The sequence below is a fragment of the Vicugna pacos genome, chromosome 1 (genome assembly GCF_048564905.1).
Source record: "Vicugna pacos chromosome 1, VicPac4, whole genome shotgun sequence".
NCBI classification, from domain to species: Eukaryota; Metazoa; Chordata; class Mammalia; order Artiodactyla; family Camelidae; genus Vicugna; species Vicugna pacos.
This window is the reverse complement of record NC_132987.1, coordinates 88,266,271-88,284,210: the sequence shown is the minus strand read 5'-3', so window position 1 is coordinate 88,284,210 and position 17,940 is coordinate 88,266,271. Positions and strand designations below refer to the sequence as shown.

The 17,940-nt window shown below is 36.5% G+C and overlaps 1 protein-coding gene and 1 non-coding gene across 11 annotated transcripts in view; both read right to left on the bottom strand.

Moving 5' to 3' along the window:
* PROS1 (protein S) overlaps positions 1-17,940 on the bottom strand; it is a 269,581-nt gene that overhangs the window by 24,467 nt on the left and 227,174 nt on the right. For 4 of the 10 annotated variants that reach the window (XM_072967074.1, XM_072967048.1, XM_072967054.1 and 1 more), the window contains one exon: positions 16,729-16,869. The exons of the other annotated variants lie outside the window; for them this stretch is intronic. The gene's annotated coding sequence lies outside the window, so the exon portion shown is untranslated. The remainder of the gene's footprint in view (positions 1-16,728; positions 16,870-17,940) is intronic. 10 annotated transcript variants of the gene reach the window in all.
* TRNAS-AGA (transfer RNA serine (anticodon AGA)) lies at positions 15,709-15,784 on the bottom strand. The gene has a single exon. It is a non-coding gene; the product is annotated as a tRNA-Ser (tRNA).

Below are 17,940 nucleotides of genomic sequence, written 5' to 3'. Positions count from 1 at the left end.
CGACAACATAATGCCATTTGCAGCAACATGGATGATCCTAGAGAATGTCATTCTAAGTGAAGTAAGCCAGAAAGAGAAAGAAAAATACCATATGAGATCGCTCATATGTGGAATCTAAAAAACAAAAACAAAAACAAACAAACAAACAAAAACAAAGCATAAATACAGGACAGAAATAGACTCATGGACAGAGAATATAGACTTGTGGTTACCAGGGGGGTAGAGGGTGGGAAGGGATAGACTGGGATTTCAAAATTGTAGAATAGATAAACAAGAGTACACTGTATAGCACAGGGAAATATACACAAAATGTTATGATAAATCACAGAGAAAAAAATGTGACAATGAGTGTGTGTGTATATGTCCATGAATGACTGAAAAATTGTGCTGAACACTGGAATTTGACACAACATTGTAAAATGATTATAAATCAATAAAAAATGTTAAAAAAAAATACACCCTAGCAAGTCCGACCTTGCAAGAAATAGCAAGTGATCAATGCACACCTAATGAAGTAGGAGAAAAGTTCAAATTGCATGTATGTTGGAGGAAGTGGACTTTATATGCCAAATGTTGACCCTTGCCAGAGAAGACAGGATACCCTAATCGACCACTTACCATTCCTTATTAATATACTCAACTAGGAGAGGGTAAGTGAAGGCAGTCCATCCAATTCACAGGAAATGGGTTCCCCAAAGGAAAGAGGAATTTTTGTGCCATAAAAGAAGGAAAAAGAAAAGAAATAGTTCTGGACAGTATACCAACTAGTCTCTTAAAAAGCATAAAAGGAAATATAAATGAGAATTTGAGAAGAGATCTGCATTCTCTACAAATTTGCTATTGTAATTAAATGGTTAATTTTTAAATACACAGAATTAGGTATAAGCATTTTATTAAGTGCAAATTATACAATGATCAGATTCTGTAACTTCATTTAAATATTTTTGGTTTTATATTCTTGACTACTTTTATTTTACTACTTGTAACTGACTAATATTCCCATAATAATTAGTGTTAATACTCTCCTAACTATTCTGGGTACCATATAGTGTCTCTTTACTGAGGAACCCTAAAACACACATTTGTGGGTCTCCTCCTCCCCCTACTGAAGATGGCAATGATAACATTTTTTGAATATTTACTATATTCCAGGCACTGTTTTAAGTACTGTTATGTTTTAACCATTTAGAGCACATATCCTAATTCAAAGAAGAACTTAGCAAAAGTTTAGAGTAATTATTTGGTTAATTTGGCTTTAAAATGCAAAATTGGCTCTCACATAGCAATGCTGTTTAAATTAAACAGATTTTTTTCATGAGGCTTTTTTTTTTTTTTACAAACTCTCATTTGCATGTGTGAAATCTTGCTGTGAGGCTGCATAAGGCAGAATTAAAAATAGATTTAGTGTGCATTACATCTCTATCACATAAGAAAGACCTAAATGAACTCTGCAGGTCTGTAACACCCTTTGGTTATTTAAAGAACAGAACTAAATTTGTGTGTTCAGCTATGATATCTGGTCAGGTCATACTACAATGTTCAAGACTAGGTCATCTAATTATTGTTCTGTGTACACAGAGCTTACCCACTCTAAAATAGTGACAAATCAAGTTAAAATCATGCAACAGAAAGGCAGAAGGCTTAATGTAGCCATTTAATATATAAATAATCTACAATTGAAACAAAGTGAAAAGACTTTTGTCACAATGACAAGCTACAAATGCAAAATGTGAAAACAGATGGATCCAATCCATGGCTATGGAAAACACAGACACTCTTATCATTATTTTCTATATCAACTTAATTGAGCAACCAAAGTAATTCTCAGAATTGGCTCTATTTGAACAAGGTTGTAAGTATTTCTATGTCAGAAGAACTGATGATTATATCATTACTTGAATAAGTAGGAGTTTGTGTTTTGATAAATACTTGCGGGAGATCATTAGGAGAGACCCTATAATAAAAAGGCAGTTATCATATATAGATACTACATTTAAATTTACAATATTCTTATCTTAAAAATGTAGAGAGAAATCAATATGAAAAACCCTATGCATAAATATGTTGATTATATTTTCCAAACTAATAACTCAGAGATCTACAATAACAAAGGACTTTTACTTCTCATCTGTGATTATTCTAAATGGGAAGTCATGAAAGTAAAATGTATGAACTCGTCTTTTCTTTTTGGAAATGTGATCATATTAAATTAAAACTAGATCATATAAACTATACCTAGAATCCATTCCATAAAGCAGTTTTAAAAAAATTATTTTTGCTTTTATTGTCATTTTCTTCAATTATTTTTTCTATCAAAGCCATTCTTAGGAGATTTCTATTTCTAGGCATCTTAGAATAACAGAGAAAGGATTCACCAAATGATGCTGGAATGATTGAATATCCAAATGCAAATGACGAACCACAAACTTTACCAGACATTATACAATATAGTAACTAAATATGAATGGATCATAAACCTAAATGAAGACCTAGAACTATAAAATTTCTGTGACCCTGCATTAGCAAAGACATATAAGACGTATGACACAAAAAGCACTAACCATAAAATAAAATATTGATAAAATATTAAAAGTAAAGTTTTTCTTTCCCTTTCAAAGACAGTTAAGATAATGAAAAGGCAAGCCACCCACTGGGAAAAAAATATTTGCACAGCATATGTCTAAAAAGGTATTGGTATGCAGAAAATACAAAGAATCCTTAGAATAAGACAAATTACCCAATAAACCATGGATAAAATACCTGAATAGAAAATTCACAGTATGTTATATAAATAGCAAATAAGCCCATGAAAAAGCCTTCAATATCATTAGTCCGTATGAAATGTATAATAAACATCATACCAGTGTACACCCATCAGAATGGTTAAAATACTTTTAAAAACTGGCAAGTTCCACGGAAAATATAGAACAACTGGAACTCATATATTGCTGGAGGAAATTCAAAACAGTATGCAACCTGAAAAACAGGGTAATACTTTCTTATCAAACTAAACCTACACTCATGCAACCCACTAACTCCACTCTTAGACATTTACTCTAGAAAATGAGAGCTATATCCCCACAAAGACTTGTTCCACAAGGTTTATAGGAATTTTATTTATTAAAGATAAAAACTGGAAAAAATCTAGGTGTCCATCAACCAGAGAATGAATAAATTCTGAAATAAAAAGGAAAGAACTAATGATATACACAAGAGCATGGATGAATTTTCAATCATCAAGCTAAAAGAAAGCAGCTTGACAGTAAAGACAGCAAAGACCTACACACTACATGATTCTATTTAAATGACATTCTTAAAAAGGCAAACTATAGGGAAAGAAAGAAAATGGATGCCAGAGACTGGCTGGGAACAGGGATTAACTGGAAAGGGGCATAAGAAATTTTGGGAGTGGTGAAAACGTTCTAATATCATGATTGCTCTAGTGGTTCAAGCCATGTTACTTTGTACACTTAAAGTCAGTATGTTTTATGGTACATAAGTTATAACTCACAGATACAGACTGATTGTTTGTGTCCCCGCAAGTCCACAAGTTAAAGCTCTAACCAGCAGTGTGATATTAGAACGTGGAGCCTTTGGGAGGTGATTAGGTTTAGATGAGGTCATGACAGGGGAGCCCTATGTGGGATTAGTGCCCTTCTAAGAAGAGATACCAAGATCTTTCTCTATCTGTGTCATGTGAAAATAAAGCAAGGAGGTAGCCATCTGCAAACCAGAAAGAAGGCCCTCACCAGGAACTGAACAGGCCAACACCTTGATTTTGAACTTCTCAGCCTCTAAAACTATAAGAAACAAATGTCAGTTGCTTAAGCCACCTGATCTATGTTATTTTCTTATAGCAGTCCTAGAAGACTAAGACATTCATTGAAGCTTAATTTACTAAATATATAAACAGTTAGGTCTTGACCTAAAATTACTGAGGATATCGAACAACCTTTCCTTAATGTATACTTCAAACTCAGTATAACCAAATCTGTGGTTCTCATTGTGGCCACATAGCCAGAGGGCTACTGAGTATGAAGCTTAGAACAAAAGCTACACAGAAAGCCCTGGACCATGAATTTAGGAGAATGCATTAAAGTATTAAGCCCTGGTTGGGGGTGGGGGTGGAATAGGAGAGAGAGAGCTGGCAAATGTTATATTTCTGTAGGAAATAGCAGCCAAGGCTGAGGCAAATTTCCCCGTTTGTAATTCCCTCTATGTCCAACTGCCAAGAAAAACTGAACAGCAGCAGCACCAGCTGTTCCTGTTGCTCCACAGATTGCAGGCCATGTTTCCCAAATTAACATCTCACCAACGCTTACCCACGGAGCTTACATAAGACAGGAACTCAGTCAAGATGGGATGTGGGAAGAGAGAGAAAGAAACAAGGAAGTCTGATCACAAATTAGGGAGCAGACAGCAAGGAGCTGCCTGTCTGAAGGACAAACAGCACAATCTGCTGAGAAATTAAAACAAGGTCAATTGCAGAGGCAGACAAGGAAGGGGAGCAAGTGTCCGAGAAGTGAACGTACGGTAGTAAGGCTGTGATTCAGTACTTTTCCTCCCCCATTTCAGAAGAGAAAGGGGGAAAAGTGAAGAGTACTATTAGTACTGTCCATATGTCAAGTAACGAACTTAATGTACTGTTTCACATTAGACAGATGCTCAAAAGTTACGGATGAAATGAATTATGTCAAGAGTATGCACTGCCTTCAATAGTAAGATGACAGTTCTTCCCAACTTGCTAAGGAAAGTGCCCTGTAATCATATAATAAGAGGAGTCTCATTTATTCTGTTTTGAGAATTTTATCCCTGAGCCTATATGCCTTTGGTGCCTGGAGCAGAAATGCTTTCCTTTAGCTAGTGGCTGCTCTACCAGGGCCAGCACATTCCCAAGTCGCCTGCCTAAAATGCGAAGTGAAAGCTCTTGAAGTGGAAAATTCTGTTGGGAAGATGAAAAAGGGAAGTCACTTTTTCTTCTCTTTTCCTCCTCACCTCACTCTTCCCTTCCTTTCCCCGTTTTCCTCTATCTACCATCTCCTCCTGTTAGGCTCACACTAGACAAGCAGAGCAGGCTGAAATAATTCCCATGCTGTCATAGATGGCAAAACAATAAGGAAGCATCCTCTCATTTCATAAAGTGTCCATCCCAGCATCCTCTAAAGTAATCAATTCAGAACACAAAGCATGATGGAGACAAGTGTACATGATTCTATGTCATATCATTTGGTAGGGCTGGAGTAGAGGGGTTTAACCAATCTAGCAATTTTAATTGTGAACATAAAAGCTTAAAGCATTTATCAGTGCTCCCATAATATGTTTCTTAAAAGCTACAGGAAAAAAAAAAGGTTTTCTAATTTACATCCATTATAAAAAAAATCAAAAATGTTTATGACTTTATTTTGCACAGAATGCAAAAGTGAATATTCCATTTACCTTTGTAAAGTCAAATAAAAATTAATAAAAGCCATGGAAGAATAATTAAAATGAGGGCTAAATATATTTTAAATGAGATACATACATTTTCTCTTTTCTCTGAAACATATAATTCAAATGTTTATGCATTTCTTATTTGAAAGATAAATGAATATAAAAAACTAACTTCAGTTTATAAGACAAAACAGATACTTCCTCAGTTATCAAATAGTATGTGTAATTATCAAGAGTTTTACTGCCAACAAGTTAACTGGGCTTGGGAGTCATGTTGGTGAGCCTTCATTTTCTTATTTGCATTCTAAAAGGATGGCATAAATAATCCTGATTTTTATGAAAAAAATCTTTAAAAGTTACTTTTTTAATAGGAAATAATAAATTTATAAAGTTCTATAATTAATGTCTAAAAATAAAATGAAGAGATATGCATAGTGTTGTGATTCAGACACACTATTTTGTTTGCTATCTCGGTGAGGGCATTAAATTCATTGGTTTTATTCTGCAGTGTTTCTGAGGGTTTCAAAACATTTACGTATTCTGTTGCTGGATCAAATTGTAAATGCCACTTGCAATTATTCACATCCAGAATAAATTTTGCTTGAGACAGGATTATGGAAATCTTTTGAAAAAATAACCTTAGGAAAACAAATTTAAATCCTCTCCGCCCCTCCCCCAAAATAATCATGAAATATAGGTTTCAGGGAGGTAGAGTACTACCATGATTAACAGAGCGAAATAGTGCTAAGAGTCTGATCCATAAGATTAGGACTATCAGAGTTCAAATCCTACCCGACTGCTTTCTAGTAATATAATCTTGAAGTTATTCAAACTCTGCATGAGTTTTCCCTTCAGTGAAATGAAAGGAAGCAGAACCACTGCTTTTATTGTATTCCTGTGAGTAGTAAATGATGTATAAAGCAGTTAAAAGAGTAGCGGAAGCATGAATAAATGTCAGCTATTTATTTCTGAACAAATATTTGTGGAGTGATTGCTCTGGGCATTGTTCTAGTTGCCTGAGAGACAGTAATGAACACAAGACATTAAAATACTTTCCTTCATGAAGATTACATTCTAATGGGAAGATGAACAATAAACAATGTATAAAATATATATTCTTTTTATGAAAAGTATTATATAGAGGAAAGACAAGAAATCTCAGAGTGAGGGATGCAAGGGAAATATCACTGAAAATGTGGCATACGTGAGAAAGAACTTAAGGGAAATGAGAGCAAACCATAAAGTTTTCTCCAGAAGGAAAGTTTTCTAGGCAGAGGAAACTGCAAGTGTGAAGGCCTTGTGGAAAAGTGAGTTTGATCTGCAGGAGGGACAACAAAGAGATCAGAGTATCTGGAATGGAGGGAGCAAAGTGGTGAGTAATACAAGCGGTTAGACAGGTGCAGTTGGGGTGGGGAACAGTGCGTGGTATAGGAAGAAGGTCACAAAGGACATTGAGTGATATGGGAAGCTATTGGAGGGTTTCAAGCAGAGGAGTGGCATGATCTGACTTATAGTTTACCGAGATTCCTGTAGCTAATAATAAATGAAAGTGTCCTCCAATCATCATACCCAACTGAGCTGTTTACTCCAGTTAAATAATTGCTTCTCTTAATTCTCTCCTAAAACTTTAAGGGCTAATTTTAAAGAGTTCTATATTACAGTAACCATCCACACTTTAGAAGAGAACTTCCTCAGCCATTCAAACACAGCTAGAATTTTGAACCCTTAATTTCTATTTGCAATACATCTGTAACCATTTGGAAACAAAATTTACAAAATGTTGGATTATGAAAAGTGTGCATATTTTGTATTACCCAAGCTTGAGAATGTGAAAAAAAAAAACTCAGAGAAAATATTTTGCATCCTTATAGAGAACACTAGGGAAGCTTCTGTGGCTTTTTTATTGGTAACATCCACAGCTCAGTGATAAGTCAATGTTCCTCTTCCTCCAGTTGACAGGCAATAAATATTCAAGAGATCAGTGAGGGCATCAGCCAGTGCAGGAAGCCTGATGGCAGTGCACAACACAGCAAGTTATACCCCTCCTGTCTCTCACACGAGCTAAATAATTGGAGAAGCAGAGAAGTCAATCGGCCAACAGTTTGTGTTGTTTTTATTAAAAGCCTATGGAGCATTTAAACTTTCCAAGGAGAGAGAATTGTCTCGGCTTCAGCTCCTACTCTCTTAAAACCAGCTGTACACCAGCCACTCCCCATGCTCCATAAGGCACCCAGCTTAGAGAATTCCACTTCCTCCCAAAGACCAGTCAGAACTGTTTGGAAAGGCAGGCACTTCAAAGTAAAACAAAGATCTGGTGAATGTTCACATCACTTCAGAAAGCACTTCCCTGCTCAGAGATAAGAGGAGGAAGCTTCAATACTCTGAAAGCCTTACAGAGTCACAGCATTGCTCCCACCTGCTTTTCTGTTTTCACCCAGAAACTTAAGTCATTTGGGAGGCATGCTTCTTGCACAGTTGAGCACAAATAACAACTGGCTGGGAAAACAGGACAACAGAAACCTTTGCTGTTTTGATTTGGAGGGGCTGGAACATGCATATGAAACAGATGTAGTACCAAAGACTGTGACTTCCAGGTCTTGAAAATCTTACAGTGCTTTTGACTGCCAGTTATGTAATTATCTGGCAAGACTGGACTCTAAACTGTTTTAATATTAGAGGACACATTTCTCTTTCCCCTTTACCTTTTCTGTGAATGAAGAATTCCCTTTTTTACAATGAGACTACCCAAAATTGTAATTCAATCATTACAGCTACATCTGAAAATATCTCATCAATGCGGAGGAGATACACTGAACCTGGCAGAGATTCACTATGGTTAGAGACTGGCACCACAGGTATCCAGCTGCCCCCTTTTTGTTCCACAGAATAAACATAGCTTATTTAATTTAATCTCAGATCACATACTATAAGCAATTATATACATAGAGTTCCCTTCCAAAGACATTCAATAAGGAAGACATTCAGATGCTACTTGTGGGTTGCCACTTTCTTGGGGTATGCCTACACAACCAGTCCACTAAGAATACACAACCGCTTTAAAGTTAGTGGTGTGATAATTAAAGTTAAATCATCTTCATATCCCCAAATGAAGAAACAGCTTGTATTAAACTATTTCTGCTTTTATTAGTTAATGTCATAAGCAAAGCAGTCTTCCTTTTAAAAGTATCTGTTCTCTATGTTTAGAATCTTCCTGCTAAATCTTCCCACATTTATCAAGCCAAATAAATCTTACACAGCCCACATCCTCCCACATCTAAATTATTTGGGTTTGCCTGACAAGCACATGAAATGTTAATCAAATAATAAACAGTCATCCCTTTTTTCTAAATAGAGTGACACCTGGCATTTCTCTTTCCTGACCACCCCCCTAAAGACCTCTCCTTCACCAGACAATTAAATCTACCTTTTTTTAACCTTCCCATCAATGATCAATGGCTTCCATCATTTCTGATGATTTGAACTATTCAAAGTCAAAAGTATATGTCATTATTATCATAATTTTAATTTATAGATAATTTCATGTGACAATATAATAAAGCACCAACATGCAGCATTAAGAACAATATGATGTAGTTTTCTAAAAACTGTATAGCCAATTAATGAGCAGAGACGTGTGATGTCCCATTCTTGAGTATCACCTCACCCCTTGTTCCGTCTATATTCTCATTCTACCCCTGAAAGTCTTCTAATTACCACATCCTAAAGTTCTACTTTACCCATCCACCCATGATTCTATCTCTCATCCTTTCCTAACTGGCCAAAAGGGCAACTTCCATTAGGCTGAATTCTCTACTTTTGTATTGAATGGTCACATTATAGGCAAAATAAACATTAATATGTCATTTTTGAATGGGGCTGCCCAGTTTCATCTTAAGATATCTTAAATTCATAATTATGGCATAAAAGAACTTTAGAATCAAAAAATTTGACCAATCATTTAATCAAGACTACTAATTTTATTTTTATGTATTTGCTTTTTTCTGGACATTTATGCAAGAGTTCAACTCTTCAGCTGATGATGTAATCTACTTGTCCATGAAAGATCCCTCACATATAGAATCTTATTCTTCCCTTTATTCCTGATATCACTCTCATTTCCTTCTTTTTTCATTGACTACCCACTATACTACATGTCATTGAGTATCTCTGTATGGTGAAAAAATAATAGAATTCCATGGGATTTAAATGTACACAAAACTACAGAATTATGATACTAAAAGTTTTCTTTTATGTCTTGCTTTTCTTTTCATGCAATGTGTTGTAAAGTATATGAATGTTACTATAAATATATCTCATTCATTGCTTCTAGCAGTGAAATAGCATTCCATGGAACATATAATACTATTTTACTTTTTATTACCCTAGTGACAGACAACTAGGCGTTCTCCACCTGTCTAGTATAATAAATGTGTATAATTATTACTCAAATAAGACAATTTTAAGGAGAATATTTACAAATGGACTATTTTTAAAAGATGTGGATTGGATTTAGGATAATCACAAGGGTTATTTCATTAGCCCAGGGTTAGAAGCTGCAGAACTCTACAACCCCTAGGTTCAAAAAAGTAAGTGCAAGGAGTGGTTGCCAAGCCTGAAAAAGGGGGTTCATACTGAAGTCTACAACCACAGAGGAGCAGTGACCTTGGGTGGAGGGACACAGCCAGCTCAAGCTGCTCTCTCAGGTCTCTGAGGCTCTCTTCAGTTTTTCTTCATTCTTTTTTCTTTCTGCTCTTTAGACTAGATACTTTCCACTGATCTATCTTGAGGATTGCTGATTCTTTATTCTGCCAGCTCAAATCTGCTGTTGAGCCCTCCAGTGAAAATTTCCTCAAATTTATTATAGATTTCAACTCCAGAATTTTTATTTGCTTTTTGTTTTTAGTAAGTTCTATCTCTTTATTGATATTCTGTATTTGGTGAGTCACCAATCTCATATGTTTCTTTAGTTCTTTAGAAGTGATTCCCTTTAGTTCTTTGAACATACGAAAAATAGTTGATAGTTTTGTCTAGTAACTTCAATGTCTGGACTTCCTCATGAACCGTTTTTAGTCTGCTGTCCATTTTTTTCCCCTAACACATGGACCATACTGTTTTGCTTCATACAATTCTTTTTTTTTAATTACATCTAGATACTTTATATCTTTTTTTAATTAAATCTAGACACTTTAAGTCATATGTCAATTCAGATCCCACCCACTCCCCAGTTTTGGGTAGTTGTTGTTCATTGTTGTTGTTGCTGCTGCTGTTTGTTTGTTTAGTGAGTTTCTTGAACTCATTTTGTAAAGTATGTACTTTTTGTCATATGCAGCCACTGAAGTCTTTGCTTTATTAGTGGTCAGCTAATGATTAAACAGAGATGTCCTTAAATGCCTTGAAGCATTTCACCAACAGACTATGTTTGTGTGTTGAGGTACACCTTCAGTGATCTCCCTGGCAGTCAAAATTCTGCTTTAGTCTTTACTTTCTGCTTGCACAGAACTTCAAGATCCATCAAAGATGAGAGACTTCTCAGGTCTTTCTTGGACATACACACAGTCTTGCACATGTGTGCAGCCTTCTCGACTCCCAAGATTATTTCAAGGCTTTCCAAAGCCTTGTCTGTCCATCTCATTACCTAACATTTCCTTTTAAGCTTTTTGGTCAGCTTCTTGTTTGATCTCAACTGTTATCACCACTTCAGGCAGCTTCAAAGTTTAAAAATGACCACTGATTGTTTTCAACAAATGTCTCAAGGAAAAAATGTTCACAATGATTACATTTTGAATCATGTTAAATAAATACAAGCCCTGCAAGTAGGGATTTCCAGGGAATTGTCAGACAAATCCAACAATGACAATTCTCCAGGGATGGAGGTTTTGGGGAGCCTCAGATTTCTTCTGCTCCCTTCAATGAGTTCTTGGCTACAGTAGGTTTTCATAATGACTAACAAACAGTAAAACAGTTGGTTTTCAATGCTACTGCAGAGCTGGAGAGAGAGAGATGGGACTACTGCAAGGCAAAACACCAAGCCCACTGTTCCTTTTGCAATTTAACCTTTTTTTTTTTTCAATAAATGCTCCTCAGATTGTTGGAAGCCTTTGGTTAATTTCAAAAATTCTGAAAAGTTAACTTTGATCATTTTTACCAGTGCTGTCATTGCATAAATGGACAAGAGGCTTTTCAGAGCTTATTATTCTGCAATCCCCACTGATGTCACTATTTGTTAATTTTTCACTTTGAAATATATTTATTTTTTAGACTTTAATCCATCAGTTATTTTTCTAAGGCATAGTTTTTGGAAATTATATTTTTCAATAGTGCTGAGCAATCTGTTTATGCCCCTGTAGATCAACTGTCAATTTTCTCCATCCTGTTTTGTGATCCAAGAAACTGACCTTAGTCAACTGCTTCAGCCAGCCTCCTTTGCCTTCTGGTTTCCAAGTATGCTCAGACAATAGGAGAAAAGTTATTCTGCTGACTTCCTGCCTTCTAGACCATGATTTGGCAGTAGCTGCATTAGTCTACCACATGCCTCTACCACAGGTGCAGTTCTGATACCTTCTGATAATCATTCCTTCCTTTGGCCCCTTCAGACCTATGAATGATATAGGCTACCCACTTACGTTGCACAGAACAGCCTCTCTCCCACTCCACCAACAAATTATTTGGCTCAAAATACAAATAATGCTGGGGTTGAGGAACCCTGCTCTAGTCTGTTCCAATAGTCTGTATGCTGTGCCTACCCTAGTGCCAAATTATTTTTATTACTGTTTGTATAGCATATCTTCATAACATTTAGGATGTAGGCTCCCTTTCTTTAAGAAAAAGATAGGTAGTACCATATAAACTTTATAATAAGTTGAACTTTTCAAAATAACCTGCTGGAGTTTTATTTGGGATTCATATTGATTTTTTTTAATTAATATTGGAAGAATAAACATTTTTACAATGTTAATGACGAAAGGCAACTATGCATGACCCTGGAGATTCCTTCTGTGCCCTCTATCATTAGCTTATCAGAGGACTGACTCAGCCTTTAGCTGATGTCAGCATTCTTGGCATGCAAGTCTGTTCCCATGACCCCTGTATGCAGACCTTGGTCATCCATATGCAGAGTCCTCAGGGTTGGTCCCTGGCTGGAAATTCTGATACTTAATCATCTCCCTTCTCTATCATCCATTCTACAGTGCCCTTCCTTCAGCTAATTCCTATTCTGGTAGGATAACAGTTTTGGTGGGATGACTTTCCTCCCTGAGGAGTCTGATCCCCTAGTTGCCACGCCCTTCTCAGATGATGGCTACCTAGCAATGAGAATCTTGACACCAGTAGTTTGCAGAATGTGGATAGTCCCTAACATTCTATTATAATACAATGGTTAAAGATTTCACTGGATGGCATACTGGTAGAAGGGGCCCCAATGGCTGCTACAACGTATCTACTACTAGAAAGAAACTAGGGAAGTGATCAAAATAAGGGTTAGGAATTAGGTGAAAACTCCTGAACTGTCTTGCTTCATTGAAGAGAGATAATGACAGACTCTTGGTGATTAATCATCAATTCAAGGAAAAATGAGAAAGTACTTAAGGAAAAATGTCAGCATCGTCCCTATCCCAGCTTCATCAACTGACTCCAGGCATAGAAGCATCCTTTGACCCTCAGTCTTTTTAGAAAACATTATCCTCCTGGAACTTACTTAGTTCCTTCAAATTTCAATGCATCCACAGCTTGCCAGTGACTTTAAAGGAAAGCATGATTTTTTAGTTTATCCAGGATTTATTTTTGTTACAGCAATTTGATAGTTTCAAAAATATGTCCAAAAATTCTTCAAAACTGTCTTCCCTTCAAGGGACAAAACTTTATTCTCAGGCACCTGAGTGTGGGCTAGATTTCAGGTCATACTTCTGATGACTAAAATATGACAAAAGTTATGGCTTGTCCCCAAAGACTCCATCTCCAGGAGGATAATTTCTCTGGCTCACTCTCTTAATCAGATCACTTGCTTTATGGGAATAGGCTTCCACCTTCTAAGAATATCCACGCAGCCTATAGAGAGGCCCACATATAGAGAAACTGGGGAGTCCAGTCAACAGATATGTGAATGAGCCTAGTTGGAAGTGGACCTTCTACCAGTGGAAACTAAGATGACTACAGACCATAATGACAGGTTGTCTGAGTCAGAACCACTGAGCTAAACCACTCTTAGATTCCTCACCTTCACAAAGTGTATGAGATAATAAATGTTTTAAGCTGCTAAGGTTGGGAGTAATTTGGTATACAGCAAGAGATAACTAATGCAACAGGACTAAAGATCTTTCAGAGCCTTCCCATCTGGAAGCCATTCATTAGGGAATTTTACCCACTCACTTGGATGGTTACCAAATTTATATCACTAGTTCAGAAATCTCAAACAAGCTTTCACATATTATATTATTTTTTCATTTGCCTCATCCACCTGCTTCATTTTCTGCCTCTCTATTTATGTTTGAGGGACAGGGTTTATATTAATGCCCTGAACTTACCTCTGTCATTGAATTTAGAACTTTGTATGACAAGTTTTGGTATTTCCAACCTACTAGAGAGTGAGCTGCCTGAAGGGAGAAAGAGTGTTCATCTTTGCATTCCTGTGCACCCAGCACATATGGGTCCTCAACACACAGCTGTTAATTAATCAATGAATAACTAATCAATAGTCATGATGGAGTCAGTCACAAACTATCTGAGGCAACTATGAATTGCAAAATGTGGCTGAATGGCAGAGTCACCAAGCATGGAGAAAAATGATAAACATTCACTGCATTTTTCATATAGACTGGTGTCGATTAAGCTTCAGTTTATTGTTCCAGAATCCTTCATCATGTGTTATGAGACATCTCCCAAAGGAAAACGGACCTTCAGAGAAATAAGTAAATCTAATATTGGCCATCTAATAAAGAGAAGATGAGAGGAGGATTAAGATCCATGTTTGAAATGCCAGATGAGTATCTGTGTCTGATTTACTGATTAACTTAGACCAGAACTAATTTTTGTCATCATGGTATTTGCTAGGAATCTAGACACATAAGGTCTGCGGATGCTGCATAACAAGTGCACTAATGCTTCTCAAGTTCATGAACCATGTCTCTTCAACCTTGACATTAGTCTGAATAGAACAAGACCACAATATATTTTTGGTTTCTAATCCCTTGTTATCAATTGTTCACAAGTGCTTTGGCATTAAAAAGGAAGGAGAATGCCATTCCTTTATCCCCTGCTGGTTATACCTCTCCTAAAGTCATAATCCCTGTGACAATAAGCGATTGAAGAGGACATTGCTTTGATGAGGCTATTTAACCTCAATCCTTTTTACATACTGTTTGTAATCTGCACAGCTATACAATTATTCAGCCTCCCTTTTTTTAGGGAATCTTTTCACACTTCCAAAGCTCCCCGAACTTATAATCAGTTTCACTGGCATAAAGACAAAACCCTCCCAAATGCAGTTTAAAATCATGCCACTGTTGGCCTTAATCTCCTTCAAAAGCCCTAAAATATAAATTAGGCCTGTATTCATTGTATCCCAAAGAGCTTTCTTTTCTGAAACTTGCTCTCACTGCCGCAGGGCCTCCCCAATAGTTCTCAACAGCCATCTGGTTGGTGTGCTTTCCCCAGATGGGCTCAGTCAGCACAGATTCCAGGGTTTAAGAAAAAGGAGAGGAAAGAGACATTTGGTAGCTGACTAAATTTAAAATGTACAATATTGAGACAATCTGCATTTCCTTTTCTCTCAGCTTTATTATCACCTGCAAATGTTATCTGTGCCTAATAGGAGCTGCCATCTTTGTTAACAAACTTCACAATAGTTTATGATTTCTTGATAAAAGAATACTTTGAGAGGTAAAGAGAACTGTTCCTTGGTTTTAGGGAAATCTGTTATAAAAATATACATGGATGCTTGAATTATTGTGAAACTGTAAATTAGAATGATGTGTTATGCCCTGCAATAGAAAAGTGGAAGACTGAGAAAGATATGTTGTGCAGTCTTTTAAATAATAATAGAAAACACTCACATAGGGCTTAAAACATGGCAGCAAATGTCCTGAGTGATTTACATATGCAAACTCATTCAATCCTTACGATAATCATGCGGAGTATGCACTATTATATCTTTATTTAATGATAAAAAATAATACAATAAAGAAGGTAAATAATTAATGCCCAGTAATACAGATACTGGCTGAACCAGGATTTGAACAAATGGTCTGGTTGCAAAGTCTGTGGTCCATACTTTTTTTTTTCTAATGGAGGTACTGGGGATTGAACCCAGGACCTCATGCATTCTAAGCAAATGCTCTACCACTGAGCTTTACAATCCCCCTATGGTCCACTCCTGAGCGTTACATTACTTCCTCCATCTTTTATCTTGTGCTCTTAATCAGACTCCCAGGGTTGCTCACATTCCAAGACTTGACCTCTGTAAAGTTAATTTTTCTCTAGTTAACTGTCGCCACAGCTGGCAGGCAGTCCAAGTATGTCCGACAGGCAAGCCTGAAGTATGGTGATGTCCACCATCTGCCATGTTAGAGGAGCCCAGAACCTTGGCTGCTAGTATTAATCTCTCTTAGGCTGAGGGAGAAAAGTAGTTAGACAGATCAGCCAACAAAGCCCTGAGGTTAAGCAAGTAATTGCCGACTGCACCACAGTAACAAAAGCCAGTTTCTGCTGCATTAGGTTTCTGGCCACACCAAAAGCTTTCTCAAACTTTCAGCACTACAGACCATATAATATATATTTATGTGTAAGAGTATGTGTGTTTTAAATCAATTCAGAGTCAATAATTTGATGTCCATACCACTTAGCACATCATTTAGAAGCTTGATAAAGTATATGAGCAATTATCTTTCCAAAAAAATTGAAAAACACAATTAAAGGACTAATATGAAATCCTCTGCCCCCATCAAGCAGGATCAGGAAAGTGTGTGCAAGATTACTGAATTTGATGCCTTCTACACATCAAGTGATCAAGAATATAACTAAGCCCTATTTTCACCTCTATATGACCTCTACATGATAAAGGTGTAAAAAAGTGGCCTTTCCAAGGATGCTATAGCCCATGGGAAAAAAAGTTAAAATATGTGGCTAGACTACACTTGAAGGGGTGACCAGCAGCAGGAAGAATCATGCATCAAAAGAGGCTTGTTCATGACCATAATTACAATGATTAAACTAGAAGATGGAACTCTGCAGGGAAATGAGGTCTGGGAAGACAGAGATGGCTTTGAGCCACTACATCTAGGTAGGTGGAGTTTAAGTCTGCCTTGCCTGGGTTTCAGAGAAAAAGGGATGCCACAGGAGACAGCTGGGTAGAATGGGAAACACTTTCAGCTCTCCTTCCTCCCATGATGCTTAATCGTCCATGAAAGTCACTGGCTTGTCAGCCTCCCAGAAGTTTCCATGCTTCTCCTACAAACAAACATTGTAAACAAAAGGTGAAAATTTCCACAGCACTTTGGGTTCCCTAAGCATTACAAGACAAAAATTACAAGACATAAAATTCTAGCTCTTTTGAGGAATATCCATAAATCTTCTAATTTATTTTTTTCATAAATCTTCTAATTTAAATCTACATCTGATCTCCAGCTAGAGTTAAACCACACTAATAATCTCAAAGAAATATTCATTTTAGTATTTATATTATCATTTATCCTACACATCAATATTAGTGAAGTGTTCATTTTCAACTACTCAAACTACTACCTCAAGCCTTCCAAAAAGCACATGAAAAGATGCTCAACATCACTAATCATCAAGAAAATGCAAATCAAAACCACAATGAGATATCACCTCATACTTGTCAGAATGGCTTTATCAAAATGCACACAAATAACAAATGTTGGCCACGATGTGGAGAAAAGGGAACCCTTGTAAACTGCTGGTGGGAGTGTAAAGTGGTATAGACACTGTGGAAGACAGTATGGAGGTTTCTCAAAAAACTAGAAACAGAACTACTGTATGACCAAGCAATTCCTGGGTACATATCAAAAAAAAAAAAAAAGGAAAAAAAACACCAATTCGTAAAGATACACACACTCCAATATTCATAGCAGCACTATTTACAATCACCAAGATATGGAAGCAACCTAAGTGAAGTGTCCATCAACAGATGAATAGAGAAAGAAGACATGGCATATATATATAATAGACTACTATTCAGCCATGAAAAAGAATGAAATTTTGCCATTTGTAGCAACATGGATGGAGCTAGAGAGTATCACAGTAAGTGAAGTAAGTCAGACAGAGAAGGAAAAACATTATATGATATTACTTTTACATGGAATTTTAAAAATATAACAAACTAATGAATGTAACAAAAAAGAAGCAAACTTACATATAGAACAAACTAATAGTTACCAGTGTGGGGGGCAATATAGGGGTAGAGGAGAGGGTGGCACAAACTATTGGGTATAAGACAGACTCAAGGATGTGTCCATAACACAGGGAATATAGCCAATATTTTGTAATAACTGTAAATGG